The 23,712-nt window shown below is 38.6% G+C and overlaps 1 pseudogene; it reads left to right on the top strand.

The window, feature by feature from the left end:
- Positions 1–22,968, top strand: part of LOC129501202 (cytokine receptor-like factor 3) — a 38,951-nt pseudogene extending 15,983 nt beyond the window's left edge.
- The last annotated feature ends 744 nt before the right edge of the window (positions 22,969–23,712 follow it).

The following is a 23,712-nucleotide window of genomic DNA, read 5'->3' as shown; positions in this document are numbered from 1 at the left end:
CCTGGATTTTCTCTCCCATGGAAGGCAGTGGGTTTCCTGAGCAGACTTTCTCCATCTTTATCACCTGAGAATTTTGTTAAAGGGCCAATTCTGATTCAGTCGGTTGGAATGGATCCCAGACTTCTACATTGCTCACAAACACCCGGGTGGTGCTTATGCTGTTGGTCCCTGGACCCTGCTTTAAGTGGCAAAGTCTGTGATATGCTTGCTTCACTTGAGATGAGAGAAAAGGATATTTTTTTTTACTACTCTTGTTCCCAAAAAACTGAACCTCTAGCTCTAGAAATTGTTGTCAGAGGACAGTGTTTGATGTATGGATTAAATCCAAGAGAGTAAGGCTGGAGAATTTCATGAAGAAATAGGATTTCAGGAGGTGGGAGACAGAGGCTCACAAAAAGGAGAGAAAGAGATGCCCCAAAGACAAACTTGTATGTATGTATCCAAAGTATCACTTTGCCTAGACCAGCTTTCAACTAAAGGAAGAACCCCACATGCCTGCAACATTCACCACAGAGAACCCAAACATCACCCTTCCTTATGCTCACATTGATCATAATATTTTGTAAACAGTATCCATCTTACAAAAGTTTAAGTAGCAGTAAAAAAATCATGCATTCTCTGCAAAATGCTGTAAATGACACTAAAGATGTAATGGATAGTTTCACAGAAACTGAGATCATGCCCTTCAAAAGACAAAGTCTATCAGCATTTTCCTTACCTCGCATCTTGACGGCCTTTCCACAAACAAATGGAAAGGGTTGGTCTCCATGTGCATGTGAGCGGGAATATTAACCCAGACTGCTGTGATTACTGAGTTTTTAATAAGAGAAAAAGGAAGCTGATGGCAGAGTCATTTTTGTCTGCTCAACCCAAGAAACAAAGGAAAGTTAATTATTTCAGAAGCAAGTACTCAGACCGTGCTCTTTAAAACTTGTGCTTTGCTCTTTTACGCCTGGAATCAGTAATATTCCCAAAGTGCTCCAGTGGCTACCTTAGTTAGCCCATGCCTCTGCTCTAAATGTGCCACATTGTCTGATGTTTCTTCCTTCAGAACCTCCTAAGGCTTTTATCTTGTCATTTCTGAAAACCAACAGAATGTGCTTCACACATGCTTTCTGCCAAACAACCTACTCTCCCCCACTCTCTTCAAGACCTGGAGAGGTTGTGACACATGATGACAAGGAGTAGTCTCTAGGATTGGATAGAGCAGAGTCTGAGGGCTCCCTCCCTAGTTATATGACGTTGGGTGTGTTACTCTACCTCAGTGAGCCTTAATTCCTTCATCTGTAAAGGAACAGTAATAGTATGGCCTCATCTTCATGTTTCTGTAAGTATGACAAGTTTGCTAGCGAAACAGTATTCACTGCCTAAGGACAAAGCCACTCATTCATCAAGTCAAAAATATATTGACTGAAATGTCACTGTAACGAGGTGATATAGAAGAAAGGAGACTCAGTGGAAGCTTCTCAGTGATATTTATAAGGATTTTTATTAGCTTTTACGTATAATTCCTGACCATTGCTCCACAATCCAATTTATGTCAAGTATATTTTTGTCTTATCTAAGTGGTAGTTGTTTTTAATGATAAGAAGTATACCCTTATGGCTTCTGTAATCTCTACCCATCATATCTAAATAGATTAGTTACTTAACAAAGGCTCTCAAACTCCAAAATTGAGTCAAAAGAGAAGACTAGAGGGAACAAAAGTATTTACTACATGACTAACTCTCCCAAATTCCATCATTTTTGTTTATTCTCACATCTTGATGGAAGAGTAAAATCCCCCAAAAGATATTAATCTTCTTCATTCCTTTCTTCCCTTCATTCACTTTTTCATTCCTTCTTCCCTCCCTATTTTCCTTCCTCTCTTTTTTTCCTCCTTCTCCCTATCTCTTCTTCTATCTTCTTTTTTCATCAAAGAGAACTCTGAGGCCAAGAAAAACAAATGAACAGGTACATGCAAGTATGTAAAATTGCACAGCCCATGCTCCATTTACCAAATCCTCATATTGCATACTGAATAAAGACCTAATTATGTAATTTCTATGAAAGATACAATGGTACTTAAGGGGAGGGCATTTCTGCTCCATCTCTAAGTGAACTAAACTACTAGGCTCTTGGTGATCAGTCTCCTATAATGGGAAGTATCTGGGACCCCAAAGGAATTCCCTGGATGATCTTCCAGTCTATATGCAGAAAAGATACAGCAGTCACCACACACCGTGCGCGCGCGCGCACACACACACACAATTCTGCATAACAACCGAAGAGTCTAGAATAGTAATCACAATGGCACAATTCAACAGAGAAATCTTTTGAAAGGAAGTGAATTTTGTCCAGAGAATGTGCTAATTACCCCTGAAGTGTGACTGACCAATAACTGTACTTGACTTGGAAAGACCAGAGGGGCTCACCCTTCAGCCCTACAAGGGCCTTAGCATGTATCTTCTTGACAGAAATGACACAGCCAATTAACTTTCCATTCTGTTCCTGGAATGTGATTGTACAACCAACAATGAAAGGAAGGTGACTAGTCTTTAATTATCTACTTTATGTAGGGTAAGATATGTCACTTGAGTTGTTTTAGTTAATTCTCACAACCATGCTATTAAAATAAGTCCTAGGATTTCCATTTCACCCATAAGACACAGACTCAAAGATACTGCGATGTACCCAAAGTTTAACAAATCACATAGCAAATATTCAAATCCAAATTCCTTGAGCTAACAGCCCTTATTTTTTTTTCACTATATCACTGAAACAAACATGAGATATGGTCTTTCATACATAAGTGAGACGCTTTTGATTTGCCATTTTAAGCTATGTGCCCCCTGGTTTGAGATCAGGTGACTTCAAGCCATATACCCCCCACACACACCTAATCCTCCTCTTAGGTAACCAAAAACTCACTAATGCTAAAGAAGTTTAGTGAATAATCTGAGTGTTGAGAGAAGTTTACTCTAGAGTGTTCCAAAAGTGAATTGTTCATGAGCCATCTTCATAATTATTACCAAATCTTCATTCCAACTGTGCCATCTTTTATACTTTTTTGTTTCTTTTGATTAATTCATTTTAACTAAAATTGATATATTTCCAAAGAGAACTTTATATTACCATCATAAATGGAATATCAGCATCAACTAATTAATTCCATGGTAATTAAAATCTGGGTACTCCTTAATATCATCATGTGTGCCATCAAGAGAAGGTTTACCACACTTTAGAAAATGCTGCTTTAGGCAAACCTGACCCACTTGAGGAATAAATCACAACCTTATTTGCAATCTACTTTAATGGAATTACTCAGCTGGCATATTTCAGTATTATAGAATGTGCCATTTTTAAATTCAGTCCTGGTTTCCTTGGTCAAGAGGAAGAGTTTTCTTCTTCTTTTTTCCTTTATCTCTCTGTCTGTCTGGCTATCTCATAAGAGAGAGCTTTATTTAGGTTTAGCTCACATATCATAAAATTGACCCATTTTAAGAGTATAATTCAATGATATATGTTGGTTTGCAGCCATCTCAGGAGCTTCCAAGGTGTAATCTGAAACTGGCCCCTAAAAACAGACGGCAAGAAGAAACTAAAGAGACAGGCCATTCTACATTGGTAGGTAGCAGTTTTAATAAGCAAAGGGAACTTGCATGCAAGGCTTGTCTTGAGCCAAGATGAATGGATCCCTGCATCCCCTCCATCTTAAAAGTTTATAAAGAGGCCCTAACTGGGCTCAGTCACATATACTATGTAGGTGTTTTCAACACGACATCACCATCTTAAGGCTATGTCTTTGGAGCAGCCTCTGGGAGCAGGAAAGGTGAGCAGAACCCACATTCCAAGGACAGAGGAGAGGATGAGAACCTCTGAGTGCCCAGGTCCAGCTCACAGTCAATCAGCAGTCATACCTTTTTGATGACATTTCTCAATGGTATACTCACACAGTTCTGCAGTCATCACCACAATCTGTTCTATAACATTTTCATCACTGCAAAAGGAAACCCCATATGCTTTATTAGTCATCCCTATTCTCCCATGACCCCCCAGCCCTAAGCAACCACTTATCTACTTTCTGACTCTATGGATTTGCCTATTTTAGGTATTCCATATAAATGAAGTCATACAATATGGGACCTTTTGTGTCTGGTTTCTTACATTTAACATAATGTTTTCAAAACTAATTCATGTTGTGGAATATATCACTGTTTTGTTACTTCTTATTGCTGAATAATATTCCATTGCATGGAAATACCACAGTTTGTTTACCCATTCATCAGTTGGTGGATATTTGGGTTGTGTTCACTTTTTGGCTATCATGAATGGTGCCATTGACATTTATGTACATGTTTTTTTTTTAAGATTTTATTTATTTATTCATGAGAGACACACAGAGAGAGAGAGAAAGAGATTGAGAGAGAGAGGCAGAGACACAGGCAAAGGGAGAAGCAGGCTCTATGCAGGGGGCCCAACATATACAAGTTTTTATATGGATGTATGCTTGCATTTTTTGGCATTATATGCCCAGGAGTAGAATTGCTGAGATGATAAAGGGTCTTAGCAGTGCTTGGGGTTATTTTTTAAATCACCTTTTTGACTTCAATTAAATCATTCCAACATAGTGATATTCCACCTTAATTCACTCATTGTAAAACTAGACAAATGCTGCTGTACTTACCACAGAGGACTCTCCCAAGACAGAAATGGTTGAAAGGTAAGAAATTGAAGAATCTGGGTTCTGCCACCAACTAGCTAAATGTCAATGAGCAAAGTAATTTACTGACTAGCCTCCATTGTCCTTATTTGGAAAATGAAAGAATTAGATTTGTTTTCGTCTAACATTCTCATTCACTTTAATCTTGTTAATATATACGAAAGCATTTTGACAAGTTAAAGGCAGTTTTAATATATTTTAATATATAGATCTATCACATACTTCCTTACTGAGGAATGGCCATGCCCTAATGTGAAATAACATCACGCATTCTATCTTTAGGAAAAGTATGCCCAAAATAGGCCATTTCCTAAAAAAAAAAAAAAAAAGACATACTCTCATGCAATTCTTAGGTGCTTATGGCACCTCTCAAGGGATATATTTCTTTTTCTTTACATAATTCTATTTTCTTAAGCAAAGAAAATATTATAAGGGGAATCCAGGTGTTCTCCCTATGCAATATATTTGCAGCACATCCTTGGTAACCATAAATTGCTTTGGAAAGGAACATTGAGTTATATCCTCTCAGGTAGCTAGAGTCAGAGTGAACTTATTCCACAGAGCCCTGAATAGGAGGCTTGCAAAAATGAGCACATAAAATTTAAAAAGTTCCAGTTAACCCTGAGATAAGAACAAAGGATATATTTTTAGCAAATGTATCTAGATGGTTGGGTTTGGGAATCTTCAGGTAGTGTAGTTTCTTATATATTGACAGTTCATACAGGAAATACACTGAGATACGTGTCTATCCCCCTTTCTTTATAGATATAGATGGTATACATATAGGTATAGATATACAGATATATATAGCACTACCCTTCAATTTAAAACAAGTTATTGTTGTCTTTCATGGTTATGTGAGTTGACTGGACTCCACTGGATGTTCCCAACTGGTGTCTCTCATGAGGCTGCACTTAGACAGATGGGATAGAGTCATCAGAATATCAGACATCCAAGATGGCTTGAGAAGTAGCCACATAGTCTCTGGTTTTGTACTTTATATACTTTAACTCAGGATAATTTATTTCGGATTCATTTGACATTTAAAATGTACATATTTTTGAAAAAAAATAAAAATAAAAATTTACATATTTTTGTACATCAATAATTTTACATGACTGATCTTCAGGATAGGACTGTTAAATAGATTAAGGATGAGAAAACATAGATTCAAATATGACAATGTGCCTGAAAAAAACATGGCTAGGAGTATTTTTTAAAATCCCAGGAATTGTCCTATTCCTGATGCAGTATTCTTTTCATTAGTCCATTACTGAAAACTTTGATAAAAATGATTTCCTTCTTTGTACCAGAACTTGTTTCCCAGTAATATGCAACAACTGACCCTTATACAGCCCTTTATGATCTAGATTAAGATTAGATTAAATTTATCTTCTTCCTGAGAGTTTAAATACTTGAAAACTCAGTTATCTTCTAAGATGCCATCTTCTCTCAGTTCTCAATCATATGCATGAGTTGTTTTGTTGTTGTTGTCTTCTCTCAATGGCTTGTAAGTATTAGTCAATGTTTCTTAGATGTATGTGTATTAATTTTATCCTGAAATCAAACATTAGGTTTTTAGATCAAAGACGTAATATTATTATGTTACAGCAACAAATGTGTTGATCCCCATGCCCCACTATCCCTCTTCAAGGTGACACAATGGAAGCCAAATGTAACCTTGCATGCACAAATAATTTATTCTTTGGCTCTAAAGAGAGGAATCCCAATGAATCTGGGAGCTCATATAGGAACTACCACTAAACTACCACTAAACTACCACTCTCCTTCCAGAAAAACTGAGATAAATCTTTGCTCCCTGCTGTTTTACAATCCTTTTAATTATAAACAGATGGCCCCAGGGATTTTATCCCCTTTTGAAATATAAAAACAATACTCCTGAAGATAAATCTCTATCACGGAGGTCTCTATACAGTCACTCTGTAACGTCCGATGTTTGTCCTTTTTCTTAGTGTTCTTTGCTTAGAAGGCCCTAATGATGCAAAAATATCTTCTTTAAGTTCCACATTTGTGTGCCAACGGTTCAGTCTTCAGTACACTGATTATTTCAAGCTATAAAATCAGCTTAGTTTTCTTCCTGCACCAGATACTACATAGATGCTATTGATTCTTCAATCTCTTCTTCAGCACAAAAGTATCCCTTTAGCTTCAGCTTTTCAATCTAAATTTGCAGTTGACATCTCCATGAAGATGTCTCTTAGGCACCTGAAACCCAATATGTTCTCTAATAAACCACCTACCTCCTTCCTAAACCATTCATCCTCAACTTTAGACACCTATATATTGGAAATACAGAGTCAAGGAAGTAGAGACTGACAACTGACAGTTACCTTTGTTGTCTCCAATGTATGGTTATGTCCTTTATCTCCTCTTAACAAACATCTACTGAACTACCTACTGTGTGCCAAGCACTAAGAATCCAGCAGCAACCAAAGCAATCAAATTCCCTGCTCACAGGGTGTTTATATTAATGTAGAAAGAGACAATAGGCAGAGAAGCAAACAATAACCTAGTATTACAGATGTAAATAAATGTTTTGAAAAAAAAAAGAGAGAGAGAGAGAGAGAGATCCAGGTATTTCTGTTAACTATACCACCAAATAGGCTTGTATTGGGAAATATCAGCTTTGACTTCTGACACAGGCTTGGATGCCTGAAACTGAACAACTGAGTCATAAAGGAAAATGATAGACCATTGCAACCTAACTGCATTCCTTAAAAATATGGTTCTTATCCCAAATAGAAACAAAACTAAAATGTGTATGTTTTGAGGCAGCTAGAGACTGGCACTGCCCTCTTCACTCCCCTTCCAGTGCACATCTCAAGAAGAGGGTGGCCCCCTCCATGTTTAAGTGTCAAGGTGACATAGGAAGCTGAAGAGACAGGTGAAGACAGTGAAGACAGAGCAGTTTGGGGCTTAGAGTTTTTCATGCAATTCCTTTGGAGAAATAAGAATTACCACCTGCTTCATAATGCATAGAAAGAAATTCACCGTATTCAAGGCAGAGAAGCTCTCACCTTACTTAAGCAAGGTCTGGCCACATGCCTCCACTACACAATGAATTTGGCTGGGGCTATTCATAATAGTGTGCCCCCATCCCATGCTCGCTCATCTTAATATGTAAATGAAGAACTTATGGAACTCTCCAAGAACCGTGTAAAAACCATGCAAACTGAGACAAATAATAAACATGATAGACCGACAATGGAGATCAAGCCTATGAATAACTGGCAGGACTACAGGGAAATCTAGAAAATGGGACAGAAGGAATAATCCACAGGAAAATGGAAATAGAAATTCTAAAAGTGAAGAATGAGTGTTAAAACCACAACTGAAGGTTTATCCAGAATCAGATAAAATTCACAAAAGGATACCAACATCTAAAACTACTCTTAAAATAGTTAGATTTCAAGCATAAAAAGGAAAAAAGTGAACATTTTTAGTTCCTTACACACACAGACCCTGAATATTAAAATTCCTCATCAGCATTCTGATCCTAAGTATGTGCTATTCATGTATAACCTCAGGAAGAACGATTTGATTTTGAAGTGATCCAGGCAGGGGCGTATATGCAGGATATTTGGGAGTGGAAGAATGGGAAAAGCAGGAGGCAGTTAATACAATGTATTAATACAGCAGAAGAGTTATGTTTAGGAGGAAAATTGCTTCCAGAGGAACATGGCATGAATCAAAGGTGGGAAGGCTGAGAATCCTCAAAAGGGGTCTCTTCCTCCCTCTTTTCCACACAATCAACAATCTCTCTGAAATAGAATTAAAAGGGGAGAAAAGATGGCTGGAGAAATAAAGAAGAATAATAAGAAAATATTGTAAAAAGACAAAACTGAATTTTAACAGGAGAACATGGAGTTTTTTCTAAATTTTTCACTTTTTTGTTGACAGGTCTTCAGAAGCTGCAGCACTGCTACTATTCTCCATATCGCTCCCCTTACTTTTTGCAAACTAAATCTTAGACACATCCCTCCAAATGACATGGCAGAAATGGATATTATCTGTAATATTCAGATTAATACTACTTCTAGAATAGTGAGATTCATTAATGACCACAATTAAGTCTTACGAAGGTTCAAAAAGAAAACTAGTACCTCAAGTGGACAATAGTCTCACAGTTTGTCATATCTCCTCAACAGAAATAACCTTTATTTTTTTTCATGTACTTGCTTTTGTAGCCTTTTTCAAATCCTTCATGCTTGGATCTATTTTCTGGATTGAGATTTTTTTTTTTTTTTTTGTCCCAGAATCTGAACATCAATAGTTTCTGACATTTCCCTTAAAACACTGGTGCTTCTTAGAGTCTAATCTCCTTTGCTGCCTCTTGAATTTGATTCTGCACTGTGAGAACTGCACATGAGATAAGGAAGAGCTTTGGTCAGAAAATCTCTCCCTCCATAGCCCAGATATGTAATTTCCATAAACAGTATCAATCTATGCACTTCATTGACATTAAGCAAAAGGAAAATAGAATAAGTTGATATTTTTAAAAAAATTTAGACGTGTTGACAATATGTGGTCAAGACCTGAACTTTCTTATAAAAATTATTATTTTCTTTAAGAATAATGTACCATGAGCTTTCTACAACGGAGATTTCTGGCCTGGGGAAATTGGTAGCAGAGAATATTTCCAGAGATGTACTCACCCGTATAGAGTTGTATCTTAACTGGAATGCAGGGAGAGAACCAGTGTGCAAACACAGCATTGCAAAAGCAATTTCTTTCAGAGAGATCAAAATGTTTCTGTGAAGCCACTACAACTTCCCCTCTAAGGATACCGTTGCTTGGTCTTCAATGCAGAAGCACACACATAAACAAAGCATATAATAGAGGAGATGGGGGAATGCAAAATAAACATATTAAGTAAGGACTGGCAGAAAAGGCAGCTTCCAGAACAAAATCATAAGGAATATTTCCCTTTCCATTTTCCACTAGATTTGATTTCTCAAAGATTTCAGATGTTTCCTCTCATTTGGAGAATTCAATTTTCTTATTTAAAATCAGTTTTATTATAGTGAACTTGTTAGGAGTCTGGAGTCAACAATCACTGGTGTTTACCCACAGTGGAGACCAAGTGGGAAACCTACACTTCCACCCTCCCACCTCCTCCCACACACACAATAATGAGGTGCCTCTACCCACTTCCTGCTCAGGTGGAGTCAGAAGAGGCCAGTGGAGAGACAAGACTTTCCTAATCACCCAGTAGGAATGAGACTACCACTAGTGCACTGGCAATAGAAACCATATGGGGTATTGGAACTCCCACTGGGCCAAGCAGTAATAGGATTCCTATCTAAATGTCAACAAAGACTAAGGAACCTGGGTTTTTATATCCACCAGACAATAATGAGGCAACACCCTCCCTTCTGCTGATGTGGTGTCAGAGATCCTCAGCTAAAAGAAAAGGTTTAAATAAGATCTAGGGTTATAACAATACAAAAAGCTAGAGTTTTCAAAAAATAAAAAGATTCATTATACTGAGAATTAGGAGGATTTCAAGCAAAATGAAGAGACAGTAGGTGCCAATATCAAAATGGCAGTGTTGTTAGGATTTTAAGTGTGCTCCCTACCAGGTGGCATGTTGTAACATTATAATGTAAGAAGTCTCAGACAAACAAACTTACACACTCTGTTGCGGAAGGTCAGTGAGAGCACATGACCACCAGTTGACCTTTGAGCTGGCCCTGGCAATCAGAGGCTCCTCCCTCCGTGTCCTTGGAATGTGCATTCTGCTTGCTTTTTGTTTTTTGTTCGTGTTTTTGTTTTTTACTTCTGCTTGCATTAAAAAGCAGAAGCTGCCCCCAAGGACACAGCCCTGAGATGGTGATATGGTATTGAGACCATCTGGGTGTGATTAAACCCAGATAAGGCCTCTATATAAAGCTTTAAGATTTGGCGAGTGAGTTAAGAGATCTACTGGTCTTGGGGCTGCCTAAAACAAGCCTCATAGTGCCTTTGAGTTTTAAATCTGCCATCTACCAAATCTGGAGTGGCCTGCCTCTTTCTTTGTCTCTCCTTGCTCTGTGTTTACAAGGGCCAGTTTCAGATTACATCCAGCAAACTCCCAGGAGGTTTCCAAACCAACAAACACATACAAACAAGCAAGTACAAAAGCATTCATATGACATCCTCATTCTCTGTCCTTGTAGACAACGACAAGCACCTTTCATGAAAGTTTTAATCCAAGGTAAATGTAACAATATGTTGACAGCAGGGCCAGCTAACCTTGCAGTCAGAGCAGATGCCAGAATCTTCTATTAAGTGGGTAGGCACAAGACCAAATGAGTCCTAGATTCATTTTGGAGTGCCACCCAAAAAGCTAGTGGGACTCCCCATATTCCCACAAGAACAGAGGTACCTATGCAATATTTCTAAAATACCATGTGTTTGGTCATTACTCATTTCACCAATGCAAAAACTATTTCTTAACATCTCATATGCTAATTAAAAACTTGCCTAGTGCAGTGATTCTCAAATGCTCACAGAATCCATTGGGAGTTATGTTAAAATGTAGACTCTGATTCATTATGTCTGGGTTGAGGGCCTGTGATTCTACATTCTAACAAGCTTGTAGGTAATACCTGTTACTGGTCTCTGAACCCCACTAAAGAGCAAGAGGCTAGTGCAGATTTAGATGGTGATATTCAAGTGTCAGTTTGAGCCTCCTTTGAAATGCAGACTCCTGATTAGGATCTTTAAAAAGCTCATGAACTACTTGGAATGGGGATCTGAATGAGTCATATCAAGTGTTAAATAATTACTTTGGTGCGAAGTTCGTTCTCTCACACACATATGTACTATACAGCTTATACTGATGTATTTTAAAGTACAGACAATATAACGACCCATTCAAATACAATGGGCCCAAACAAAATGTCCATTTGGGAGAGAGAAGGTGAGACAAAGACAGAGACAGAGAGGGAAAGGATATAAATGCCACTACTAAGTGTAAAATTTTGCAGGCAGTGCCCTTCTGGTTCGACTTTCTTATAGCAACCTAAGGATTTCCAATACCGAGCACAGTAGTTACACATCTGTCTCCTAGTTCAATTCACTCAGACACATCACATATAAGCATTTAGCTTTATTTTTTTTTCAATGTGGAAAGATATGCCCACTGGATGACATGTTTGTGGAGGCCGAGAAAAATTAAGGCCATTCCACCTCAAGTTTCGCATTAGCACAAGTACAGCCATCTTAGGCCCCTGTGAATAGGAGCTGAACTTTTCAGGAAAAACTGCAGAATGTCCTCGGCAGGGAATCCCATATCAGAAAGACAACAGAGCCCACACCCGTGGTAGAAAGCTCCATATTAGAATGAGAACAGAGCTCAATGCCCTTGAAACCCCATATCAGAATGTAAACAGAACTTGAGAAATTCCTCCACCCCTTCTGAAAATCCCCTAGATCAGCCTATAAAAAACGCAGCTGTAACCCACTTCGGTGTTCAAGTCCCTGCTCAACTGTGTCGGGTATACTTGGACCCAAGCTCGAGCTTGCAAATAAACCCTTGTGCGTTTGCATCAGTGTCGGCTCCTTGATGGTTTCTCGGATTCGCAATTTTGGGCACAACAATGTTATAATGAGCTTTATTTATTAATAGGCTTGCACCTAAAAGCAATGTTACTAGTCACTGCTATTGGAGCCACGTATGACTTGCTGTTGTTAGCATCCATCAGCATTAAATACAATAGGCTCCCTTGATATCAATATGTATTGTTTATACCACTGCCATATAATCAAATTAGATGAGTTCTTATCCCAGCCAACTGAAAATTAAGTATAGCTGTATAATATAATCTCATAAAATATTATTGCTTTGGTTAGTAACAAAATACACTAAGATATATTTCCTCCTTTAGGTATATGAAGATATATCCACCCATATTATTGATAGTTATGCTGTGCACTGATATCCTGAATGTAGCTCATCTCTATTTTACTAATGGCCTCAGATTAGTCATTTTCAACATAATTCAAGGCTTTGACTCTGATTCCAAATAATTCAGAAGCTCTGCATTTGGCATTTTTGGTTACTTTATCTTCATTTCTGATTTAACCAGGTCACTTACGATGGAGACAATTACTTAGATTAAATTCTAAATTTAAAAAAATGTTAAGAGCAGCCCAGGTGGCTCAGAAGTTTAGCGCCATCTTCAGCCCAGGGTGTGATCCTGGAGTCCTGGGATCGAGTCCCAGGTCAGGCTCCCTGCAAGGAGCCTGCTTCTCCCTCTGCCTCTCTCTCTCCTCTCTGTGTTTCTCATGAACAAATAAATTAAATCTTTAAAAAAAAAAATTAAAGCTCATGTTTAGAAAACTCATGTTTGCCAAGCACTTATACTAAAAACTGGGATATAAAGATTAATAAGATAAGGGCACGAACCCTTGAGAACACATAATATGGAAAGAGAGACAGATATAAACAAATGATAGTTGATCATTGTAATGGGGTGACATAAGTGTTGTTAGAAGTTGTACCAAGTGATGTGTAAAGAATAATGCAGGGTAGGGATATTTGGGGGTACAGTCAGTTGAGTGTTTGACTCCAGGTTGTGGCTCAGGTTGTGATCTCTGGGCCATAAGACTGAGCCCTGAGTAGGCTTCTGCACTCAGTGTAGAGTCTGCATAAGACTCTCTCTCCCTCAGCCTCTCCCCATCACATTCTCTTTCTAAAATAAATAAATAAATATTTTTTAAAAAGGAAGAAGCAGAGCACCTGGAAGGCTCAGTGGTTGAGCATCTGCCTTTGGCTCAGGGTGTGATCCTGGGACCCTGGATCAAGTCCCACATCAGGCTTCCTGCATGGAGCCTGCTTCTCCCTCTGCCTGTGTCTCTGCCTCTCTTTCTCTCTGTGTCTCTCATGAATAAATAAATAAAATCCTTTAAAAAAATAAAAATAAATAAATAAGAAGAATGCAGGGTAAGGAATAACCAACTGCTAAAATCAGGAAAAATTTCAGAGACAGTTTTATTCGCTTAGCCTTGTCAGAAGAGCAAGGGGAACACAGAAAGTTAAGAGAAGAGGAACATTCTTACAGAAAGAAAACCCATGAAAAAGAAAGGCACAAAATTATAAATGGCACCATGTATTCAGAAATTGTCAAGATGTGGTGAGTGGCAGGAATTGGAGCTGGAAAGTCAACTGCTGCCATAACATAAGGAACCTAGCATGCCAAGTTAAGGCATCTGGACTTTGTTCAGGTGGCAGCATTTATTGAAGGAAGTTATAAAGAAAAAAAGTGATAGAAAATGCAATTTTGAGGAAGTCAAGTCTGTGGTAATATGGAGACTTACATAGAGGAAACTTAAATGAAGCCAAGGAGACCAAGAACAAGGGAAATGCAATGGCTTGAACGAGACAGATAAGGCTGAATTTGTTCAATGACAATGGACACAGATTCTAAATTCCAGAGGATTGTCTTGACAGATGTGTGAGCACTTGGAAATGGGGTTGAAGAACAGCCACCCCTTGAACCTGTATCATGTAAGATAGAATTCTGATTGTTTGACTTAACATCTTAACATCTAATGCTTTCAACCTCATCCTTTCTTTAACTCTCCCTTCTGAACAAGTTAGGTTCTGAGAAGCTGTTGGGTTGGCAAGAAAATTAACTTGACAGATGAATCATCCTAACAGAGTGACTATTACAGCCCACTTTACATAACTGCCACGTAAGATATTTTCATCGTCCTAGGACTCAACTTGAGTATGTGCCTCTGTATCCTGACAGAAAAGTTTAGAAAAGGAAATGTAGCCACCGTTAATCCTCTAGTGAACCAGGGTTTAAGGTTGTGTTTGGCTGTATGTAATACTACTGTGAACAAACCACAGAATTATTAGACACACACACAGTGCTGCAGTATTACACAATTCCCAAGAATCTCATACATATTTCAGCCTTTAGAATTTGGTCCAGTGTGTCCCATATGCAGAGGACGCAATGTGAATGGACACCCCACCCCACCGCAGGGTTCACGCAATGTGTTGGTTATGAGAGAAGAAGGTAGTCCAGGCAGATATAGCTGCTTGAGTTTCATTTTCCTGCTCTGCCATCTCTGGCATGATGTTGCCTCCTGATTGCAAGGTGACTGCTGCAACTCCAGAAATTGTGCCCACATTCTGGGCAGGACAAACAGAGGGGAAATAGAGAGTCTTCTCTAAAGTCTCTGAGACATCCATCTCAAGATCATTTGCTTGTATCTCATGACTAGAACTGAGTTGCATTGCCTTCTGTAGCTGCAAAGGAGTCTGGGAATATTACTATGATATTGCACAGAGAAAATCAGAATTCTGTTAGTAAAGGACAAGGGAGTAAGGATATTAGATAGGCAGTAAAGTCAAGGTACATTATCTGACTGAATTATCCAGTAATCTGAATTCAGACACTGTCTAAAGACACTGAGGATGAGGAAGGGTTGAAGAACATGGCACCCTACACACAATCCAGAATATTCTCCCCTGATTTATTTACATAAGTTATATATGTGTTTTATTGTCTCTTTCCAAATTGAAAATAAGTTTGATGGAGGCAGGAATTTTTCTCTTTGGTTACATCCTGTATTGAAACTTGACTTGAAATCTGCTTGAAACTGTGACTAGTACAAAGTAAATACTAGTACTAAGTAAATACTTAGTGTTTGATACATGAGTAAATGAATATTAATCCTAGCCAGGGAATCGATGAGTCTCAGCTCTCCCTTGCAACATGGCAGAAAGGGCAGAAAGGATGAACTAAATATGTGCTACTGAGATGTCCCCATTTACTTCCTGGTGAAATTCCTTGGAATTTTAAAAAGAAACTTTCTAAAAACTGATCCATAAATTAGTTGCAAGGTCTCACAGATACCACGAATGGGCTCTGTATTAAGAAAAAAAATCAGAAGGTAGAACTAAACACAATACAACTTTTCCTATAACCCATGGAGCTTGGAGAAAATCCTTAAGGCAGGAGGACAACAGCAAAAAGTACAGGGCTAGAAATTGCTACCAGGAGGAGCAGCTGAGAGATCCTTCTTTCCCAAAGATGCCATTAGGAAGAGCAGATGTCCTCCAGCCAGGAAGACATCTGAATTTGGAGATCTCTGGGGTTCTCTGCCATTCCAAGTGATTACTTTCACAGAAAGAGATCATTGTCTCTGATTTTCTACTTTTCATGAGTGAGGAGACTCTAAGGATTGATGATATCCATTACATACTTGACTGAAAAGAGAGAATGTCACTTTTCCCCTCTGGCAAAAGTGGTCTGTGGGTCAGTGAGACCAGGGAGGGAGCCTTCAGAGAGGGAAAGAGTTAGAAATATAGGATGAGAATTCCTTGAATAGAAAGATGCAAAATAGAAACTTGACAGTTTCATAGGACAGAAAGTCCAGACTAGGAATTATAGGAAAAATGAACAGACAGTGTGTTAAGCTACTTACCTACAGAGTATGCGGTCTGGCATCCTAAAGATCTACCAGGTGAAAATGCTGGAATCAAAATCTTCAGTAATTTGAATGAATAATCTATTAATTACCTCTCATGATGGGATAGTAATTGCCTCAGTTTTGGTCTAAGACTTGCCTTGAATTAAACTAACCAACTGCAGAGACATGGGTTATAAGGGTAAAACAATAAAAATTAAAATACCTACCTTCTTTTTATAGATGAGTCAACTGAAAGTGTTATACAGTTACTCTGGGATTTCACCTGTGTTGATATATTAGGGATCAAAAAGAATATATTAGAATAAATTCTGTGCTCGTTAAATTCCACTTAAGATAGGTTTCCTGTGTAATTTTATTGATCTAATAGGAAATTATCAGATAATATTTCATTAAACCGAGATCTGCACCTCAAATGCACTTAACATTCTTCCACTAAACAAGGGGCATGTTTTCTGCTTCTAGGTTCTCAAAAGTTGAAAATAAAAAGTACAGTTTTATACATAAGAAGATAAAGACATCAACATTGTTGATATAAAAATGTTTATAATGTAGATATAAAATTAAAGAGATGGCATTTTGCCATCTGAAGAATCTTAGGCTCAGAGAAAACCATGTTCAGATCCTTGTGATGCCATTTCCTCACCATGTGACCTTGGGTGATGCACTGTGTATTTCTGAAATCCAGCCTCCTAATTTTTTAAATGAAGATCTGAATATCTTTTTCCTCATAATAAGTTATTTAGTGGAAAAACTAGGCAAATATGCTTAGCACTCTGCCAAGCAAACAGCTGTTTCTTGATAACTGTTTGTCAAATATAAAACCAAGTAAGTCTTTAAAAAATTGAGGCAAGAGAGTAAAACAAAGCCATCCTGATCAGCTTTTTCTATTTTAGAATAAGAAACCTATGTATGAGATTTGATGGACCTTGAAAAACCTCCCACCTGAAGTTATTTCCCCTCCTGGCCCTGCTTTTCAAGTAGAGGCTAAGAAATCTCTCCTGGGTGCAATTACTGGTGAATAAGCCTGAATCCCAACATAGCAAAAGTAACAGTGTGACCTCTTTCTAGGGATTCAGTTTTTTTAAAAAAGATTTGGTGGTAGATAAGGAGCTTGCTTTTTGATGTTTGACCTCTCCTATTATACTCAGCTCGATTTATTATGCAGCCATCATAGGCCCCAGGATGCTTATCTTTGGGACCTGTGACAGCATTGGATAAATTCCAGTATAAATCATATAAAATGGCTTCTCTGAATTGCTGTAGATTTAGACCCTCTAAAGAGTTACGTTTCCATCTTATCGATCCATGTGAAAATATTTCAATCATGCATGAAAATGTTTCTTCCAAATTCCTCATTGGCTGAGTTGAATATTCACACAGATCAAAGAGCAAAAGGTAAACCTCATACGTACTGGGAATAAGTTGTTTTCTAGTAATTAGTCAAGGAGGAATTATTTCTGGGTTTACTGAGGTGTGGCCAACTTATAACCAGGTCTAGTACTCTAGATATGGAGACCTTGCTTCATTGACCTCTACAACCATCTCTTACCCATGCCACATCCTGATAAATTCAATGCTCAGAGAATCTTGATTCTAGCCCTGGAGTGAAAGATTCTGCTATGTCACTGCCAAGTTTTGTTTATGCCCCTACCTCTAAAATGACTGACATCTGCTCATAAGATCAGGTATCAGTTGTGGAAGTCAGGATTAATACAATATCGGCCATTACCTGACTCATACAGATAAATTGAGAGATAACAACTTAATACAACCACAGTCCAACAACCTCTAAAGAAGATAAAGGAGATCTCTTAGGATTGATGAAACTAAATAACACTTCGGGTTTTAGGCAGTCATATCAGCCTCTTTTATGAAGTTTCATTGGTAGGGACCAATGGTAGGGACACTTGGCTTTCACCTGAATAAGAGGAGTGATAGTTGAGCAAACAACAGACTCTGTGCATATCGGTTGGCATGTGACAAAGTGACAGGAAGGAAGCATTTGGTATTCCAGTTTGCAGTCATAAATAGGGTGGTGGATATCCAGGTCATTCAACCTCAGACTGAGTCCAGGCATGCTTTGGGAACTACTCTGTGACTTTGGAATTGCCATCCATTACCACATGGCTGTGCCAGAAGCGCACATGTTCTGAAATTGTTGTCAAGAAAGAAGAGATAGGTAGATCTAAGCCATCTAGTTCTGTCTCATTACCTCACTCTTCTGGGACCAAGAGAAGGGAAACACCAGAAAAGGAATTTTAAGGGCAGTTGGTCTCTTTTGGACCAGTGCTAATGAAAGAGTATTAAATCTCAGTCAGTGGCAATCCCCATGTATCCATCACACTAGGTCCTATTCTTCTCTTTGAAGGGAGAACATGAAATCATTTGCCAAAACAAGGTCCAAAATATCTGCTATTCTCCTAAGACCACTAACAAAGCAAAATAATCTCCATACCTTTTTTTTTAAGGTTACTGACATTTCCGTTAAGAAGTGCTCAGAGAAAAAAGCCAGAATCCCAAAAGTCCCCCAAAGATATTCAAGGGATCTTATCCCTACAGATTTTCACCTATTTCAACTCTAGGATTCCACAAAAACTGGGCCTGAGTTGGGATAGCTTATGTGTGGTGCGTTTCCATTATCCCCCATCCTATATCCAAACCCAGCATTGCTGCTCAGTAGATCACACCTGTTCTCAAAGCCCTTCTCAAAACAGTACTTCATCTGTTCCCCTTCCTGAGATCCCAGAACAAAATAAAGATCTAAGTAAACAACTCAACACATCATTGTATAAGCTATGGCTCTCTGGGCTACTTTGGGAGTTCTCCTGACTCTTTTTAAGAACTGTGGCTATAAGAATTAATGCAATTTCTAAGTGAAGCCTTACAAATTTTCCATAAGTGCTCAATGCACTTGTCAGTATGAATTTCATAGATACCAAGAGGGATTTGATCATATGCCATCTCAGTCAAGACCCACTTTATTCTTCCTCTGTTGAGGGTCACAGAGTAGTGGAGGTAGAGGCCTTATACTTCATGTTTGTTGGGTGAAATGTACTAAGAAACCAGGTGAAGGGAAACGCTTTTTACCCTTGGGCAAAGGCCTGGGCACTCCGACTCTCACCAGCTCCAACAACTCACTCTTCTTCACGTCTCATCCAACTCAGCAGGACCTTTATCCCTACCTCTCAAGCTCATCTCCCCACCTTGCCTAGTACTTGCCTAATAACCTTTCTAACTAAGAGACTGTTTTACCTCCTATCTAGTTGCTCCTAGCTCCAATTGATGTCATACTCTACTGCCCCATCAATCCTCCTGAAGCATGCTCAAGACCTCTGATATATGTCACCCTTTAGTCTTTATGCAAAAACTGACCTGGCATATGAGGTCTTCTAGATTCTGGCCTTGCCCTCTCATCTCTATGCTCTGGTCCTATTAGAGTTCTTATCCTGAGTTTTGTACTGCCCCTGTACACAGCATGCCCTTGAGACTCTCTGTTAGTCCCTTTCCTGGAACTGCTGCCTTCTGTCTTCCCTCTTAATACCCAAATACAATGCTTGGATCCAGATCAAACTCTGGCTCAACCATGAAGCATTCCCTGATCTTCCACCCTTGGACTGCTCACTTTCTCCCTTGTGCTCTCTTAGTAAATCAGACTGCATTTCCTTCTAGCCATGATCACAGTGTCCTTTATTTTATTGTTCAGTAGATTGGGAACTCAGAGAATGTAAAACTGTTACCTGGTATAACTTAGGATCTGTCATTGCAGGCATAGGAGCCTGGCACAGAATACAAATATGATAAATATTGAATGATTTCACTGGCTGGTCTGGATCTCCTATTTTACCACCTGGGTGTTTATTTACAGAAGCCTTATGTTTTATGTTTCAATGGTTAAGAGTTCAGTCTTTGGGAGCCAAACTATCTGGATCTTGGCTCTGTCCCCTAATATCTGTGTTACCTTGGGCAAATTACTGCATAGGGATAATTATATGGACTTCACATAGTCAAAGAATTAAACAAGTTGATATGAGTAAAGCATTTAGAACAGTGCCTGGTACACAGTAAACAGTCAAAAAAGGTTAGCAGAGTCATTTAACTACATTCTCCCTCATACCTATGATCATTGAAGAAAAAAGAACAAAGTGGTAAGTTGTACTGGGGTTTTATTTAGAATAAGCCAGGGAGAGAAAGGGTCTAGATCAGAAAAAGCTGGGCATGTTCTGCAGTCCAGGAGGACAGTGGGCCTGGATGAAGGAGTTCACTGAGACAGAAAGAGGTGGGAGGGTCCAGAGTCCCAGATGGGCAGAAAGGTTAGAGTTTGTGACAGCAGCACCAGGAACAGCATACAAAATGCCTAGCCAGGGATCCCTGGGTGGCGCAGCGGTTTGGCGCCTGCCTTTGGCCCAGGGCACGATCCTGGAGACCCGGGATTGAATCCCACGTCTGGCTCCCGGTGCATGGAGCCTGCTTCTCCCTCTGCCTATGTCTCTGCCTCTCTCTCTCTCTCTCTCTCTCTCTCTCTGTATGACTATCATAAATAAATAATAAAAAAAAAAACAAAAAACAAAACAAAACAAAAAAACCAAAATGCCTAGCCACAAAGCATATGTTGCTTGCTGTCTGTTCCACATTTGCTTTCTCTTTCAACAGGCAGTCGTAGAAACCCAAGTAACAGAGTCAGAAGAAACCAAAGGTCCCACACGGGCCCAGCCCCATGGAAGAAGAAACTTAGATCTCTCTCTTTTCATGCTGACCTAACTGGAGCGTATGCAGCCCACACATCCCCCGGGCTAATACCCTTTACATCTCAATCTTCTACATCATGCCATGCCTTTTTCTTGTAACCTTCACAGTTATAGGTCACCACTCTAGGCAACATATGAGCTGTGGGGAACGCAATGCCAAAAGACAACTCTTGGATTCTTCCTTCAGTACCTAACTCATTTTCTTCTCATAAAACATTCAAAGCTTTTAAAATTATTGCTTTATTCCTGAGTAATAATGTTGTTGAAGCTTATAAAAATCATTTCAGTGTTAATTCCTCTGGCTCAACTTTCTTAAATTCTTCCTTAGAAGTTGTATATAATTTAACCAGAAAAAGTGTTTTTTTTTTTTCTCAAAACCAACTGGAGTAATTAGAAAATAGATGAAGAGAGGAAAATTAAATAACTACTAAGTGAACATAGAGTTTGGAGTTGGAAGTTAGAAATTAGGTTTACCAACTAGTCAGCCTGGATCACTGACTTCTTCTTTGTTATAAATTGATCACTTGACCTGGCCCTTTGCCCCTAGGCATTCGTACCATCAACCACAGGCTGAGAGGTACCATATGCAGCCAAATAGAACTTTTTTTTTTTTAATTTTTTTCTCATTGCCAACACTACACAACCAATCTGGAAGGAGCAAAAGTCATGCTGAAGGCAGCTCAGGCACAACCTATCAAAGAATTTTGACTTTCTTCAGAGTCCATTTCTCCCTCAAAAGAGCTACTTCAGGTGGTGAATGGCTCGGTGAGGACTGGGAAATGAAGAACCTGAAAGCACAGCTACCAGCCATGTAAGCTGGTAAAGGGGACTATAGAACTGCACCTGAGCTGCTTTTGCAGGAGACACCGGAGCAGAGTATGGATTATTACTTTTCTGGGAATTGAGTCTATACATCTCTCATCAAGATTCTCAAAAATGGACCATAACTTAGACAGGATTAACTCATTGTTCCAGAGATCAAAAAGAGAACATCACAAAGGATGTCCTGATATAGCATTTTAGTGATTTAAAGGGAAGCTTCAGGATAAACAGTTGGTGTCTCTCTTACAAGAAGTGGACACCACTGAGCAGGAGACTAGTAAACCAATAGATGACTTCTAGAAGCCCTAGAGCATGGAACTAACACTGCAGAGGATTTAATCTGAGAAGGAGGGATCACCAGTCTTGGCGGCGTATGAAAACAGAATGAGAAACTGGGGTACTTGACAAAAAAAGCCTCACATATCCAGTAGGATAAGTTTCCAGAAATGACCTTACTTGTTGATGTGCTTTGTTTATCCACTCAATTGGATAACTCAGTTCTTAATATAGTGAAAGACTACATTTTTAACCATGTATGGTGGCATCCTACCCACCAGAACATATACAAGAACTAATAAATATAGAACCCTGGAAGCAACACAGTACAATGGTATGGTGTGGATGGTAACTTTGGAGCCCAAGATTATAGGCACCAGTTCTGTAAATGTACTTCCAATCACTTTGAGGATATACATGTAACCATGACATGAAACTCACAGCATTGCACATAGACTCCAATGTTAATGATCAGTTCTGATGGAGGAGATGGCTGATAGGAGTCAAGTGCTTGCAGCATCCCCCAGATATGTCGTTCCACATTGGTGACTCATGAGTGGAAAGCTGGCCTTGAGAGGTACTGTCTGAGCAATCAAAGAAATGGAATACACCAGAATGATTCTCAATCCAACTCCAGCACTCCAATTTATTTCTGTGGACAGACATTAACATTCATAGTTGAAGGAGAAATGTAACTAGACAAGAGACAAATAGGAGTGTATGCACAACACAGGATGGATGTGACTATGTAGAAGCATTGTGCATTAGCGCAAATGTTACCATTTTTTAAGAAAAATATAATCAGCTGCCCAAAGTTAGTTCTGGACAAAAGAGTCAATAGGACTCTCCCATTTGACATTGAAACTGTGACTCTAGGAACCACCAATAAATAACAAAGGCAGAAACTTCAAACTTTAAAGAACTATTAGCTTGAATAACAAAGTGAATGTTGATTGGTTACTTGATTAATAGTGGGGTTTTCTTTACTTTGGATGCTTGTTTTTCTATCTTGGATAGAAAACGTTAGCATTTTAGATTTTTGGATGACTGGCTTTGGTTTGTGAGGTTTTAACACAGCTGTTCTGAGCCTAGTTTAGTTGTAATTGCTAAAAAGGGCTGGATCCATCTCTCAGGCTATTGGAAATAGCAAATGTTTACTGGATTCATTTTGGAATATTTTAGCAATAAGATACTTGAATGTTGTGGATGAAACCATAATGCAGTTGATTTTAGTTTTAGCATAATGTTAATTACAATATCACATCATAATAAAAATCAAATTGGCCATAGAAGTATGGGTACCGAAGGATGTATATCCTTTCAGTGCACTTCTTCTTAAAGGTGGTTATTAGAACTGAAAAAATATATAATATTATTTGATTAAATTTCTATCCAAGTCTAGGTAAAACTTAGAATAAAACAATGGGAATAGACCTAATGAAGCCAGAGTTCTGTAATATACCTTCTTCTTGCACTTGTTACATGAGTATGTTAATATACTCTCCATATACAGGTATTTTGTTAGGAATATTGACTTTATCCCATGTTCAATCATCTTAAATCCCAAAACCATTGCAATTTTTGCATTTTCAAATGCTTTGACCAAATGTCAAAGCATTTTCCTTTACTGTTTCTTTGCAATTCAATTCAAAATAGTCTGAAGGACTTTTAGAGGGTAAAAGTACTTTTGGAAATAGTATGCACAGCAGTGTT

This window comes from Nyctereutes procyonoides, unplaced genomic scaffold (assembly GCF_905146905.1).
Source record: "Nyctereutes procyonoides isolate TBG_1078 unplaced genomic scaffold, NYPRO_anot_genome, whole genome shotgun sequence".
NCBI lineage: Eukaryota > Metazoa > Chordata > Mammalia > Carnivora > Canidae > Nyctereutes > Nyctereutes procyonoides.
The sequence above is the reverse complement of the archived record's forward strand: the minus strand, read 5'-3'. Positions and strand labels throughout refer to the sequence as shown.